The sequence below is a fragment of the Macrobrachium nipponense genome, chromosome 38, assembly GCF_015104395.2.
Source record: "Macrobrachium nipponense isolate FS-2020 chromosome 38, ASM1510439v2, whole genome shotgun sequence".
Lineage (NCBI taxonomy): Eukaryota > Metazoa > Arthropoda > Malacostraca > Decapoda > Palaemonidae > Macrobrachium > Macrobrachium nipponense.
Genome location: NC_061098.1, coordinates 18037890 through 18052889, shown reverse-complemented (window position 1 = coordinate 18052889; position 15000 = coordinate 18037890). Strand labels below are relative to the sequence as shown.

General features: G+C 35.9%; 1 pseudogene; it reads left to right on the top strand.

Annotated features, from left to right (window-relative positions):
* The first annotated feature begins 3182 nt into the window (after positions 1-3182).
* LOC135209763 (transcriptional coactivator YAP1-like) lies at positions 3183-11082 on the top strand (annotated as a pseudogene).
* Positions 11083-15000: the final 3918 nt, after the last annotated feature.

Genomic DNA, 15000 nt, shown 5'->3' with positions numbered 1-15000 from the left:
TCAGTTTCATGAACCTTTAAAGAAATAGTCAAACACTGTATGTTTAATTATTAAAAGCGCTTTCATGTTGTTCATTGTTGGTAAATAAATTGTTTGTAATAGTGAGTTAGTTTTATGTATCCGAAGATGAACTCTATTCGTATGGAACGAGCAAACAAAGGGGTCATTGACTTGGAAATGCAAGCTTCCCAGAATATGGTGCTCATTAGGAAGAAGAAGAAGACATAAAGGGAAAATTCAAAAAGAAGAGCTCAAACTTATTATAAAATAAAACATCAATTAATGGTAATTAAAAATTTATTAAAATGCAAGGAGAATGGCGCATTAGGATTGCAATACGCTTGACACCGAACATTGAAATGTATTGAATTATAATTGAAATTTACCTCATCCTCCCCACTCGCTTTTTTTATTACCTTGGGTCGATTCACACTCCAGGTCAGGTGTCAGTGCCCTTTTTAGACGTTTAAGGTTGCCGAAATTCTGAATGACAGATCATTCGAACATAAAGGTGTATTTGCATTGTAATGACCTCTTTTGCCCTTTTGAGTTGATTTGGTTTGGTCCCAAAAGGTTGAATCTCATAGAGAAACAACCCCTGACATCAGTTACTGGCGTTAAAACACTGAAGTAAGTATAGTTTCTAGCTAACCATATATATATATATTATATATATATATATATATATATATATATATATATATTCAGTATGTATATATAATTAACATTTATAATATATATATACAATACATTTATAATAACATATACAACATATATATATATTATATTATATATCTATATATACATTTATTTATAATACATTACATACATAATTATATATATTAGAATATATTATATATATATTATACATATATATATATAATCTTAAAACTGTACTTTTTATATAAATGTAAATGTGGCTTTTACATTTATTACGAAAAGCTCGACAAAATAAAAGGAGTGATACCCTCTCCTAAAGGGAAACACGCCTGAGGTTGAATAACGGTTGCAATTGCTATAATAACACATATATGGACAGCAGAAATATATAAATGTAAATGCAATTTTACTTTCATAACAAGATCGAAAAAAAATAAAAGGAGTGATAGTCTCTCTTAAAGGAAAACACGTCTGAGGTTGAGTAACATAACACATACATGACGGCAGAAATAATAATAATAAATAATATAATAACAACTATAATGGTGATAATGATAGTGACCCTTTGAATCTTGCGTGGAAGAGCAGTCAGATTTCATTATCCGTCCTTCGACACCCTTGACCTTAGGAACTGCCTCAGTAAGAGAGCCGGAATGAATGACTTTTAACTCCTTTTTCCATTCGGGAATTGAAATTCACGCCTCCTCCTCCTCCTCCTCCTCCTCCTCCGTCGTCTACTCGGGTAGTTTTTCGCTAAGCAAAAAACGGCGCCACTTTTACCTTCCTCATTTGTGAAAGCAAACGAGTTTCTGGGAGTCCTCGTTAATGTCAGCATAAAATTGCAACCGTGTCTTGAAATGGTGGCAAGACGCTAACGGAGGGCTGAGCGAAGGAACAGAGGTGAATTGAAGCAATCTGTAGTGATGACAGTACCAACCCTCTGAGAACTGGGGTGGTTTTTGAGGCTGTCTTGTGTGACTGGTCGAATTTGAACAGTAGGCCGCTAGTAACGTTCAGTTGTACCTGCACAGTTATGCTTGCGCAGTCGGCCTGTGCAGGCAAAGCTGAACCCACTAACGTTAAGTTTGGCTTGCTTAGGCGGCCTGTGCAGGCAAAATAACCCGATAACGTTCAGTTTTGCCTGCTTAGGCGGCCTGTGCAGACAAGAACCCACTAACGTTCAGTTTTGCCTGCTTAGGAGGCCTGTGCAGGCAAAGCTGAACCCACTAACGTTAAGTTTTGCTTGCTTAGGCGGCTGTGCAGGCAAAATAACCCGCTAACGTTCAGTTTTGCCTGCTTAGGCGGCCTGTGCAGGCAAAAATAACCCGCTAACGTTCAGTTTTTGCCTGCTTAGGCGGCCTGTGCAGGCAAAATAACCCGCTAACGTTCAGTTTTGCCTGCTTAGGCGGCCTGTGCAGGCAAGAACCCACTAACGTTCAGTTTTGGGGGGGGGGGCACTGCTCAGATATAACTGTAAGTGGCGGATTGAATCTCCAGTTTTATTTTGTTATAATTTGATGAAATTTTAGAAACGTCTGAAGGGCGAATCTTCAGTTTCATTTGTTACGATTTGATGAAATGCATAAGATTTACAAAAAAAAAAAAAACCTAAAGGTGTTATAATTATGTCGTATTGTGTTAAACAGGTTTTAAAACTAACAAGAGTAGTATTCCATGATTAATCCTCGGGGTATTGAATTTATTAAGTTTTTACCCCTCTTGAGGAGAGCAGATTAATGGAAAGGGAGGGTAGGCAGTCTTGGGTCTTTGTAGACTCGTACCCATCAGGGGGACGTTTTGCCGTAATTACAGTGTTAGTGAGGGTGAGGATGTTTTAGGATAAGCAGTGAATAAGGCGGAAGATAATGATTCTAACCTGTTTTTCAGAATGAGTGAATGATTCCTTTGAAAAACAAAAAAAAAAATTTAAACAGTGGACTGCCACGTCAGAAAAAAAATGCTCTCGGGAAACATGCTTTTGGCATCTAAATTAAACCCAAGAACGATGATTAGTGGTTGTTAATGATAGTTCTAGGAAATACCTACTCTCTCTCTCTCTCTCTCTCTCTCTCTCTCTCTCTCTCTCTCTCTCTCTCTCTCAGAAAACTTTACATGTATAAAGATTCACCGAAAGAGAGCCTCTCTTCTTCAACTGCCTTTAAATAGATGAGTGCATTGAGAACTTACAGTGTGTAGAATGACTGATGGTTTAGCGTACTTTGCTGCTCATCTCCTCAGTTCATCTAGTAATGGAGGAATGCGCTTTCGTTTATCTGTTTGCTTTTGTTCTTTTGCCACCTGCATCTCGAGTCTCTCTCTCTCTCTCTCTCTCTCTCTCTCTCTCTCTCTCTCTCTCTCTCTCTCTCTCTCTCTCTCCTGGTGTGGATGATGCTTCCTTTCAAGAAGAGGTATTCCGGTGCGTGAGTGCTGCTTCGGCAAGGTCGTAGGGGAAAGAGAGAGAGAGAGAGAGAGAGAGAGAGAGAGAGAGAGAGAGAGAGAGAGAGAGAGAGAGAGGGAGGTCTATGGCTCTGCTGAACAAGCCAGATGACTTTCTGAGTGACAGCGAACTTTTGGGGAGAATTGATGATGAACTTGGTAGGTAGCTACCCTCTTTGTTATGATCTCGTAGTTCCACGTTTGCTCCATTTTCGGATCTTCCTAGGTAGTGACCCCACCCCAAGATTTTCCGGGGGGTCGTTAGCTACGACTAATATTTACGATATTTGCAGTCTTTTGGGTATGTTTTTTTACTGTCATCCCCAACGGGGTATGTACTAAACAAATACCCTGGGTTAAAACCCGTTGGGGATCACAATTTAGGAAGATCGCCATTTCCTCCCCCCCTAGAAGAAAAGTGAACAAATCTATAATCATCCTGTAGACAAGTCAGTTCAGTATTATTCTTAGCGAAAGCGCTTATCACCAAGGTACTAGTATTACTGAAGAGCTTAGTCATATCTCGATCCGTGTTCAGAACCCCTATATAATTCATTTGCCACAGCAGAGGCAAGTCGATTTGGCGAATATTTCTTTCTGTAGAAATATGAATGACATACCTTCTCATTATCATAAGCCACACAAAGTTGATTGATGCGTGAACTTTTTAACTGAGAAGGAAACCAGATCAGTGGGAGAATCAAACAGTATCATCAGTAGCCTGTCTACCTCATTCACGTGACGTCACTTTATAATCTCGAACTATGCACGCCGTGACGTGACGATCCCGGGGAATGCGTATCCTCTTGGACCCATTAAATCATCATCTGGCAGCGGCCAATGGGAAGCGAAGATTGGCCTGTTAGGTAAACACCGTCATGGGGAGTTGGCCAATCATGCGTCTTCGAGCCAGTGACGCCTATATAAAGTCATAAGAGGATCAGCCGTGACGTTGGATTTCGGTTTTAGTGCCGTTTGACCAATGGGAACGAAGCAGACCATTGACGTCATCATTGTAAAAAACCCATACCTGCCAATGATTTTTTGGCATAGGAATGGACGTCACGGGAGTTTATAAATATGTACAGGATATTGTATCTTTTTTTTTTTTTAATTGTAGTGGCAGTTACTATGAGTTACTAAGGGCGATGCGTTGCAGCTTGTTTAGTAACAAGCCCGTTGGGGATGACCGTAAAAACTCTGTATAATAAAGATTCAAATAGTATATAGTATTGATATAGTACTGGACTGTATTCATAATCTACAATAGGCATTGTCAGTTTGTTTTAAATTTTAAGCATTTTCTAATGTTGCTTATTAAACGAAATTTATGAAAAGTAGACTATGAAATCTTATTTTGACATTGTCAGTCTGTTAATATCTTTTGAACCAGACTTACTATTCATTATGCATATTCTTCATATCAGAAGTCACTTTAAAAGTAGTATCTCGAGGAAATATGAATTACATTTAAATAAATTGTAAAAGGTGTTTGTGAAATCGTTAGTTAAATAGTTTCTTATTACACTAGGCTCGTATTGTTTGTGCTGTTGTAGTGGTTATAATAATTTAATAACCTCAGTGTCGAAGGACTTCTGGAAAGGTACATTGAAATAAAACAATTAGCGATCGAGATTTCTGGTCTCTCTCTAGTTCAAAACTGCTTGCTGAATTATAGGCTAAGTACTGGGACAGTGTAACAGGAGGAAAACCTTGCAGTTGCACTATGCATCTAGTGTTAGGAGAGGGTGGAAAGTAAGATGAAGCAAGAGAATATAAAAGGAGGTACAGTAAAAGGAACGAAAGTGGTTGCAGCTTGGGGCCAAAGGCACGCTGCAAAGAACAAGTAATGCCTACAGTGCACTGCATGAAGTCCACTGGCGGCACTACCTTCCTACGGGGGTGTAATGTGTGACCCGTTAGAAATGTTTAGTTGTCTTTCATAAGTATCTAATGATGTGATCTGGTAAGTATAAGATGCTCTTTTGGACGAAACTGCTTTTTTTCTTTTTGTCCCATTCTCGGTTTTGATTTTAAAATTTGTGTTATTGGTAGGTATATGATTGTTGTACAATTGGTATGTATATGATTTGTTGTACTATTGGTAGGTATTTGATTTGTTGTGCTATTGGTAGGCATATGATTTATTGTACTATTGGTAGACATATGATTTGTTGCAGAACGCTTTTGGTTGCTTTGGTCTAATGATGTTCATGTTTTTCTTGACTTGCAGCTCGCCGCCTCCAATCCACTGCCTTATTAAATGGCGTCCAACCGCCACAACATTCACAAGCTGGGTCACAAAGCAGTGGAAGTCAACCCACTCCTAGCCAGGCTCACAGCAAGTGAGCCATCAGCTTCCCCCCATTTTGGCACCCACTGTGAGCTCTTCTGCAGCAGCCCTTCAGGCCAGACAACTTAGACTCCAGCGTCTCCAGGTGGAGCACGAGAGACTTAGGCTCAGGCAGCAAGAAGTTATTAAAACGGTAGGTGAAACTGGATGACAAGCAATGTAGCTCATGGGCTTGCTTTAAAAGCTCATTTGATCAGTTTGCACATTTCGTATGATTTTTTTTTCTTTTAATATTATAGAGATGAGAAGATGAAAGAGTGAGGGGCTGTTTGTTGTAAAATAGATACTCTAAGTTAGAGCTTATGACTAGCTAGCACAGCCCTTAAGAGGAGACAGAAAAAAAAAGAGACACTGAAAGTTAAGCTGATAGGATGTGCAGATCATTGCTTATGATTAGCTAGCACAGACTCGAAGGGAAGACAAAAGAAAGAAGAGAGGAAGAAGTAGAACCAGCTTCAGAAATGGGGGGTTTATTAAACATACGGAAAAGGGATGCTAGGGTATGTTATTGGCAAGATATAGCTTCTGGGAAAATGATTTTTTTTTTTTTGAGTAATTTTGCTCAGAAGGGTGACTGTTATTGTCTACTTTAGGGTAATTACATATTTCATTTTAATATACCGTAGGAAAATGAGTCGGACATTATTTTTTGTCGAGAGTTGAGGAACTGAGACATTTAATATTGCTTCCTTTGTGTTATATAAATGCTTTGTGACATCAGAATATTATTGTCAAAAATTAATAAATTGCTTTGTGACATACAGAAATATTATTGTCATTATTGTCGATTATTGTATTTATCATTTCCCGAACTTGCCCACTGTAAGGGATGAATAGTTACCTGGAAACTTCAAAATTTAGATTACTGCATTTTATAAACAAAAAAGTATGAAAAATATCTAACCAAAGAATGCAACATAGGATTTCACAAATACAAGTTTTACATTTCTAGAAAATCCTTTCAAGCTTGGACATTTTAATTGAAACATTGATACCGCAAAATTTTGCATAATAATGCTAAATCATTGGAAGGATATTATTATGCAAAGAATTTTGTATTACTGAAGATTTTCTTGTAAAAGTTTCTCGATTTATTAGGGATGCAAACTTTTCATATTCCAGACATAGGTAACTACATATTTATTTTTTAAAAAATTTGAGGCTGGTAGAGATACTTTTACTTGGAGCACTACATACGTAGTGTGTTGTACATGAAAAAAGTCAGTGTATACTTTGTACTTGGATAGTTTACCTAAGGCTTTGGGATAATGTGTAAATATTTGTTCAGAAATTATCAAAACTTTTATTTGCTTGGGATGGAAACCTTCAGTCACGGCCTTAATTTAATATTGACTTTCTTTTTTAATGTAGGGCAAGAGAACAAATCCTTATTATTTTCGATCCCAGTTGGGTGTCTTTTAGACAGTCAGTATAAATCTAAAACATCAAGAATGATATGATTTGGCTAGGATGGGGGATGGGGATTGCCTTTAAAACCTACGTTTTTTTTTTTTTTTAAAACTGCAGATCACTTTTCTTTTGGAGAAAGAGAGAGAAAGAGAGAGAGAGAGAGAGAGAGAGAGAGAGAGTGGTGTGGGTGTGGCATACAGGGTAGATGTTTACATGGCTTGTTGCCAGGATGGTTGGGATGAGGATGGAGAGGGAGGGTGTGTTGTGTCTTGGGCAGGGGATGGGGAGGGAGTGACGGGTGGATGAGTACCATCCATCCCCGCTGCTTGTTAACCCACTTCCACTGCTGTACAAGTCACCCATTTCCCTCGAGTCTTATTTTCACCCACTCCCTTCTCCTTGATCGTTATGGGCGCCTCCGTGAATTCATAATTATTGGCCAAGCCCCTTCCTTGGCTGAGGCTTGGAAGATTGGTGAAGGCATCTTGTCATTAGAACGGCCAGACTATAGATGTCTGTCTTTGGTGCCATCTGCAGAAATTGGTCTCTCAAAATCGTGATGATGGTGGTAAAACTGTTGTGCACTTTTAAAAGTATCGGACAAAGGAGTCTGTGATGACTTGCCACCAGGAACCAGTCTACCTTGCATTGTTCAGAATAAAAATGACAGACAGAAAACATGTACATAATTGTTAGGTAAAGGTTCTTTGGAATATATATATATATATATATATATATATATATATATATATATATATATATATATATATATGTATATATATATATGTATACATATATATATATATATATATATATATATATATATATATATATATACATATATATATATATATATATTATATATATATATATATATATATATATATATATATATATATATATATATATATATATATATAGATATATATATATATATATATATATATATATGTGTGTGTGTGGTGTGTGTGTGTGTGTGTGTGTGTGTGTGTGTGGTTGTACTACTTTAATCCCTATCTGTTCCAAAGTCCAAGTTTACATGCATTAGTTATAGCTTGTGTTTTTTACTTGTGCTTTCTTGTTTTCTCTTGTGTGATTAAATGGTTACTTGACTCAGGCATTTCCACTATTTTATTATATAATATATATATGTATATATATGTGTGTGTGCATGTATACATGTATAGAATTACTGTATTATGATTTCTCCAAGGTATTAATGATAGTGTAAATGAAATTTTATCCTTTATCACAGGAACAGTCATTGCGGATGAGTCTACGGGAGGAGGCTGGTCAACAGCAGTTGCAGCAGACCGCACAAAACACACAGCAGCAGTCGACTCCTACTTCACAGCAACAGCCACAGCAGGCACAAGGTAGTGACCTGGTGTTGAACAATGCTGCACTGACTTTAACTTCGGCTCCTCAGCCTGTGGCCCCTGTTACCAGTCTGGCTTTGCACGACTGCTGCCGCCACCCCTCATCGACACCACTGACTTCCATTCCCGACAGGAGTCGGCAGATAGTGGACTAGGCCTAGGGACAACTACTCCCTCCCATCACACCCCAGAAGATTTTCTAGCATCTATGGAGGATGTTGAGATCACACCATCAGATGGTTGGTTTGGCAGTGTTTGATGTTCATCCCTAATCCTCCTCCCCTCCTCCTCCTCATTCCCATGATCCTCCATGATGTAGAGTGCCGTCTCTAATGGCCTCAAGCAAACTTCCCATTCCTTTTTTAGCCAATTTCCTGGTGAATGTTCCCTCCTGGGTCATTTGTTGTTTGTGGTTAACGTGTACATAACTACAGTAGTTTGTCGTGAAGTGTGCTTCGTTTTTTTAAACTGCTTTTATAAAATTAAAAAAAAAAATGTGGGTCTTGGATTTTTTAAACGGGGTGGGGATGGAAGGTCTTGTTAATTGTGGTAACACATAGTGTTGTTACAGTATTTGTAGTCTTTCATAGTATTGTAATCAGATTTGGTTTGTAGCTTGTTTGCTGGTGGGTTGTATCTTTGCAATTAGATCTTATAGTTGCTGTTCTTGTGCATGTTGGATGTCTTTCCTTGCAAATAAAGAAAGCCCTTTGGATGTAACTGCAGCTGTTGTTGGAATAAAATCTTTGGAATCACTGTCATCATGGACTTCAGAGTTACTGAAGGATCTGTGTGTGAGTCCTGGTAAAAATTAGATTTAGTACAAAACTAATACAATTTATTTTTATAATTGTTGTTTTTTAATTTTGAATATAAATTTATTGAGAATTTTTACTGCCTAAGGTGTGATTACTGATTGGCTTTGTAGTGCTAATAGGCAGTAAGTGCCCACTGGGAGCGGTTGAAGGACACAGTTAATTTGAACACGTAGTTTGTAAGATTACAACTTGCACTATGGAATATATTAAGCTTTACCCATTTTTATGTACACTAGTGTATTATATTGATTATTTAGGAAATACACTGTATATAGATTACATACAAATACACTGTAGTACATACTATATGCTCATAATCACCCTTACTATAAATGTTACTCATGAGGGTTGACCATCATGATAACAGATCGTAATATAAGCATATTGTACGGTATATATATTTGAATAGTGTCACTTCTTATTAATTTGCCAGGAAATTTACAATTTTTATAATATGTAAACTTAATGTTACAAAACACTTCAGGTATTTTCATGTATTTGTTTCCATCACTTTACTTAGGTCTGTTAATGAAAAACTTAGAATAATTGGTTAACATGCTTTGAATGTTTATAGTTGCTTTCAAAGATTAACAGGTAGGGCAAATTATACAGTTAACTCCTGATATTCTTAAGATGTGGGTAGTATCAGGGAGACTTGAAAACCATGATTTCTATCTGAGATAAAAACCAATTTTGCCAAAGAGCTCATAATGTTCTCAGGCACTTTTATAATAGCATTGATGTTTAGATTCCTCGTTGTTGTTAGTACATAACTAACATAATCTCCCTCCACTCTTGTACAATATATGGTAATTCCCTTTCCATCACTTCCTGAGAGTTCCATAATGATGTCATATTTTTCCTTTGTTTTATGGGCTGTTCAGTTTTGAGATTGTCACACCATTGCTATTTTTCTATTATTGCCTATGACAATGACAGATTAAAACACCAGTAAACCAGGTTATTGATTAATTTCATACATACCCTAACTTTAGTTTTTAAGATACGTAAATAATAAATAATCACTTGTAATCAGTTGATCATATGAAAGCCAGGGGTTGACTGAGTATGTGTCTGCATCAAGTTTGAGACTAACATTTCAGTAAGAATATTACAGATAAAATGCATAATATCTCCCTCTCTCAAATCTTCTACTATAGAAACTTTGGCAGAATAACTTTTTATTTTCTTTTCTCTAAATGAAAAGTTCTGTATGCTTTATAGAATGTCACATCCTTATGCTCCGGCTCTTATTTTACGGAATATAACTTAAGGTAATCTAGGGGAATGTAGAAGTTATTTTAGTTCTTAATTACTGTGCTCAGATGTAATTAGTAGCAGGTAGTGAAGTCCTAAATTTGTTTACTCATGTAATTGATTCATTGATGTTTGCTTGTTTGGTATTCTAGAAAATACATTTGTTCTGTTTTTATTTTTCAGCAGAGATGAAGACTTCCCCAGCTAACAATATACTAGAGGCACCAGAGCTTGAATCCATGGACTCTGAAGACCTTGTTCCAACAATACAGGTATTAAATATTCTTTGTTACCAGAATGTTCAGTTTATTTTTTCTCTATATAGACCACATTTGAAATAGTACCACTTGTGGATTAGTTTTATAAAAACATGGTAGCAGATGTAGATTGGTTTATTTAGGTTTAGAAAAATAGTTTGTGAATAAAGGGGACATGCACATAGTAAAGTACATTCTTATTTCACTATGGGTAAATTTGTTTTAATAATATATGTAAAATGGGGTTTAAGTAATGTAAACTAAGTACAGTACTATCTTTATTTGTTGTATTTCTTCTACTAACTTAGAAAAGTAGATGAGTAGTATACTAATTCATGTAATATTTGTTTTTCAGCTAAATGATGAGTTATCTACAGACTTCTTAAATGACATGTTGGAGACGTCTAAGATGGACAATATTCACACGTGGCTTTAAGTAATGAAATGTGAATTGGGTGGAAGGAAAAATGAGCTTATTATAAATTCTAGTGAAGAGACATTTGCCTGCGTAAATATTGTACTGACTACATGAAACTCATTTAATGAGGTCAAGTTTGGTTTCTTGGTTTCTAGTTAAGAAATGTACTGCATTTCAATAAGGCTAAAGGTATTTCATTGTCTATGTGGGTAGACAAAAAATACCCTTACTTTATAAACAAACCTTAGAAGAAATGCAGGTATACTCAACTTAGTAAATCAGTTGCAAAATTGACTGTTTGTAAAGAAATCCATATTTTGTAAATGTGAAAGTGCAAAATTGTTTTCATGAACTGAATATGATTTCTTGGAGGATTCAATGGAAAGTGAAAGTGATGTGTGAAAATCCATTGGATTTGCTTTTTTCTTTATAAAGGTTGGATGTTTAAAAATTCGATGAATGAGAGTTTTGCAATATACCAGGTAGTGGATTCTGACACAATGGTCTTCACTAGAAAAAAATAAAAAAAAAAATATTATATACATATATTATATATGGGGTAAAAGTTATATAAAAAAAAGTGCACTGAGAAGCCTTATAGTGATTAAGGGGAAGTTTCAGCAAAAAGACTGTTCAACACTTTATTGATTGTGGCTTCCCAATACATATCTTGGGATGCCCTGTTTTCTGTAGTGATGGTTTAGTGCCTACTGACTATAGTTGTACTCTGACTTGAGTGGAGAGTTCTTAACTAATGAAATCTCCTGTTATAGGAAATAAGTTATGTTTAGTGATGTCCTCCAGAAGTGCATCACACACGCATTTAGGATGATGTCTTTTACTCGGAGTTTATCTTACACCTCTGTCCTCTCCATACATTAGTGATTACAACCAATTGTACCGTCCAATTCTGCCTTCATCAGTGAAATATTTCCCGTCTTGATCTTGTTACAGTATGTCATTTATTGATGATCAATTTTCATGTAAATAGTTGGAAGTTATTGTATATCGTAATTAAAAAAAGTTACACTAGAAAGGCATTAATTTTTTATTTCTTAATTGACAGAGGCAGCTGTTCTCAAAGTGAATGTTAATTACTACCCCATACAGTGTGGGGAGTCTTTGATCCTTGTTTGAATGCACTCAGTGCTCCTTTTTATTTGCGACACAGTGGAGCATTCTGTTGTTTGCATTTTATTTGTTGAATTATTTTCATTATGTTGGCTGTTATGCTCCATTACATCTGTGGCTACCCTAGTTCCTGGTTGAGTGATCAATATGAAGCAAAGGTTGAGCTTTGGCCTCTAAGGCTTAGTTGTTAACTCTGTGCATATATAAAGAGGCCACAGTACACTTGTTTCATAGTTCATCTTCCATTATTGGTGATAGCAAATGCACAGTCGTTACTGTAGGATGATAATTTGTAAACCATAAATATGCATGTAATATATACAGTTAAGTTTGAAATAACTGTGTTCATTTGCAAAGGATTATTAAATATAATACATAATACAATACGTATAGCCATTGTTTATAAGTCTGTAAGAGTACAGTACAATTGAGAATTACTTAGGGCTGAAAGTCTAAACTCATAGTGCAGTACAGTACTGCAGTTTTATAAATTCTAAATCAAACAAGATGATGGATAAGGTGGACGGCTTTTAAGTGTGATTTTAAAATTTGATTTTATTTCATTTTTATTTTATGTCAAAATGTATTCTGGAAAAAATAGGTATTCACTATAAGATTATATGTGCCTTACAAATGAAAGTGTCTTAAAATATGGAAGGCAATTCTAAGTAACAGTACCAGGAACCAAGGTGATAGCCAGTGAGTTATCTAGCCTTAGTGAACAATGAATGTACTTAAATAACAACATTAAAGCTAGGTAAATGAGTCCTTTAAGCAACAATACTTCACCAAACTTGATGTACCTGTGGGTGTGATTTTTCATGTAATTAGCAGGTGCATGGATTCGTCCCCTTGCTATGGATGCCAGCTGGTACAAAGGATAAACAAAAGATGTTTTAATGTGGAAATGATTTCCTCGGGGACACGCTCTGTATCCTGAGAGATACCCTGGTCATATCAACAGTATTTCAGATCCCACATCCATCTACAGTCTGCTCAAGTGATTTATTGGATGTTCCAAGTGCCTTGTCTGCAGCTGTTTAGTGACCATCTCTTGCTTCTTCCTGGGCAGTATGGCTTGTCAAAGGTCTTGAGCCCAGGTTGTATGAGCATTAGCTAGGCCATTGTTGCCGACCTAGGTCTTTAAAAAGAGGTCACTTTGGCAGCTCCCAGGCCACAAGTTGAATGTGGCAATAGGTTTAAGATTCATGTTAAATATTAAGTGAACAAACACTGAGAGTGCATTTTCACACTTAGTGTTTGTTCTTATATTATCAATAATAATGTTATATTACTACTATTGCTCCAGTAGACATGAATTTTTTATTATATCAGGAAATGTACATGTTAATTTTTTTTATGTTAATAGTATGGTGTCTTTTGTGATATAACTACATCTAGCATGCAATGTTTTTTAGTTTGTCTTGATAGTGGGGCCATATTTGTTAGTTTTACATTGTGTAGTTAGACTCAGCAGCAAGGCTCTTTGTTTTTTCAATCTTTTTAATGTGGTGAAGGGTTCCTAGTGTAGAATAATTAAAATATGGATTTCCAATATTCATAAAGTTTCGTAGAGGAAGCATTCAGTGGTAAAGTTTTATACTAATAGATTTAAGAAATGCTCCCAAGATTAATACTTGAGAGTTGTCTTGGGCTGTCCTTCCCAATCTTTCTTGCACAAGTTTATGAAGTTCAGTTAACCCTACATACCTCAGAATAGTAATGCTATTATATTAGTACAATGGAAAAAGTAAGGAAAAAAGTTCATCATTTCTACAAAAAATTACTGCTATAGTTTATGATAATGTTGCATTGCTGTTTTTTTTGAGGTCTTGTCTTTCCATGATCCATTGGGGTTAGTAATTCATTAGACTATAATCAATGTTGCCTTGCTTTATAAGGTTCTATCTCAGTCCTAACAATATTTTTTCACTGTATAGTTTATGTGGGACTGGAATGGGAGTAACCCATGAAATTGGATAGAAGCTAAGCAGTGTCTTTTGAAATATGTGAGATTGGGTTACCATTGCTAGCTGGTCACCCTTTCTTTGTCATGTCGTATCAGCACACCATGTACATCTATCCTCTTGCTATGAATGGTTTAACCTAATCCTCAGAAATGGACATTGCTTGCTTCAATCCTGAACTATGGTATTAGCTTATAGCTCACATTGAATGGTTCACTGCCACTTGCAGCAAAAGGGGGAGCCGATGATTTCTCTTGACAGTACTCATAATCCCTTAACAATGATTAGTTTCTTTTCACCAATAAACTGCTCTCACTTTTGCTGTATTTGCATGTGTTCCTTTAGTGCATTTTATGCAGATGGGGAATGAAGAACCCCATGAAATAAGTGTATGCTGAAGACAAATGTAAATAAATTTTATCTTTAAATGATAAAGGACTTTTGCATATACCATTTAAGATACCTTTACTAATACACCATAAATGTTCAAATAGACATGGGAAGAAATAGTACATCGTATACTTTTAAATCTGTTATTATAACCACTACAGAATGCAATTTGTGGGTGTCAGCAGATGAAGTGTTTGAACATTTTATGGATTCTTACTACACATAAAGTAAGAATCATTATAATACCCTAAAAGATGAATAATTGTTTCCATGATTTAAGAATTATAGATTAATTATGAAGCTCCTTCCCTAAAAATATAAAGGAATTTACACAAACAAGAATTGCTGACTGCTTTGTACAGCTCAACATGAGGTTTTACATATAATATTTATACTTGTTGTAGCTTTTCAGTATAATATTGCCCTTTAGATGTGATTGCTGAGGATAGGAAAGTTGTCATAATTAAAAAATTCAATTTCTGACATTTCAACATATTCTTTTGGAATAAGGTTGGCCTCAGTGG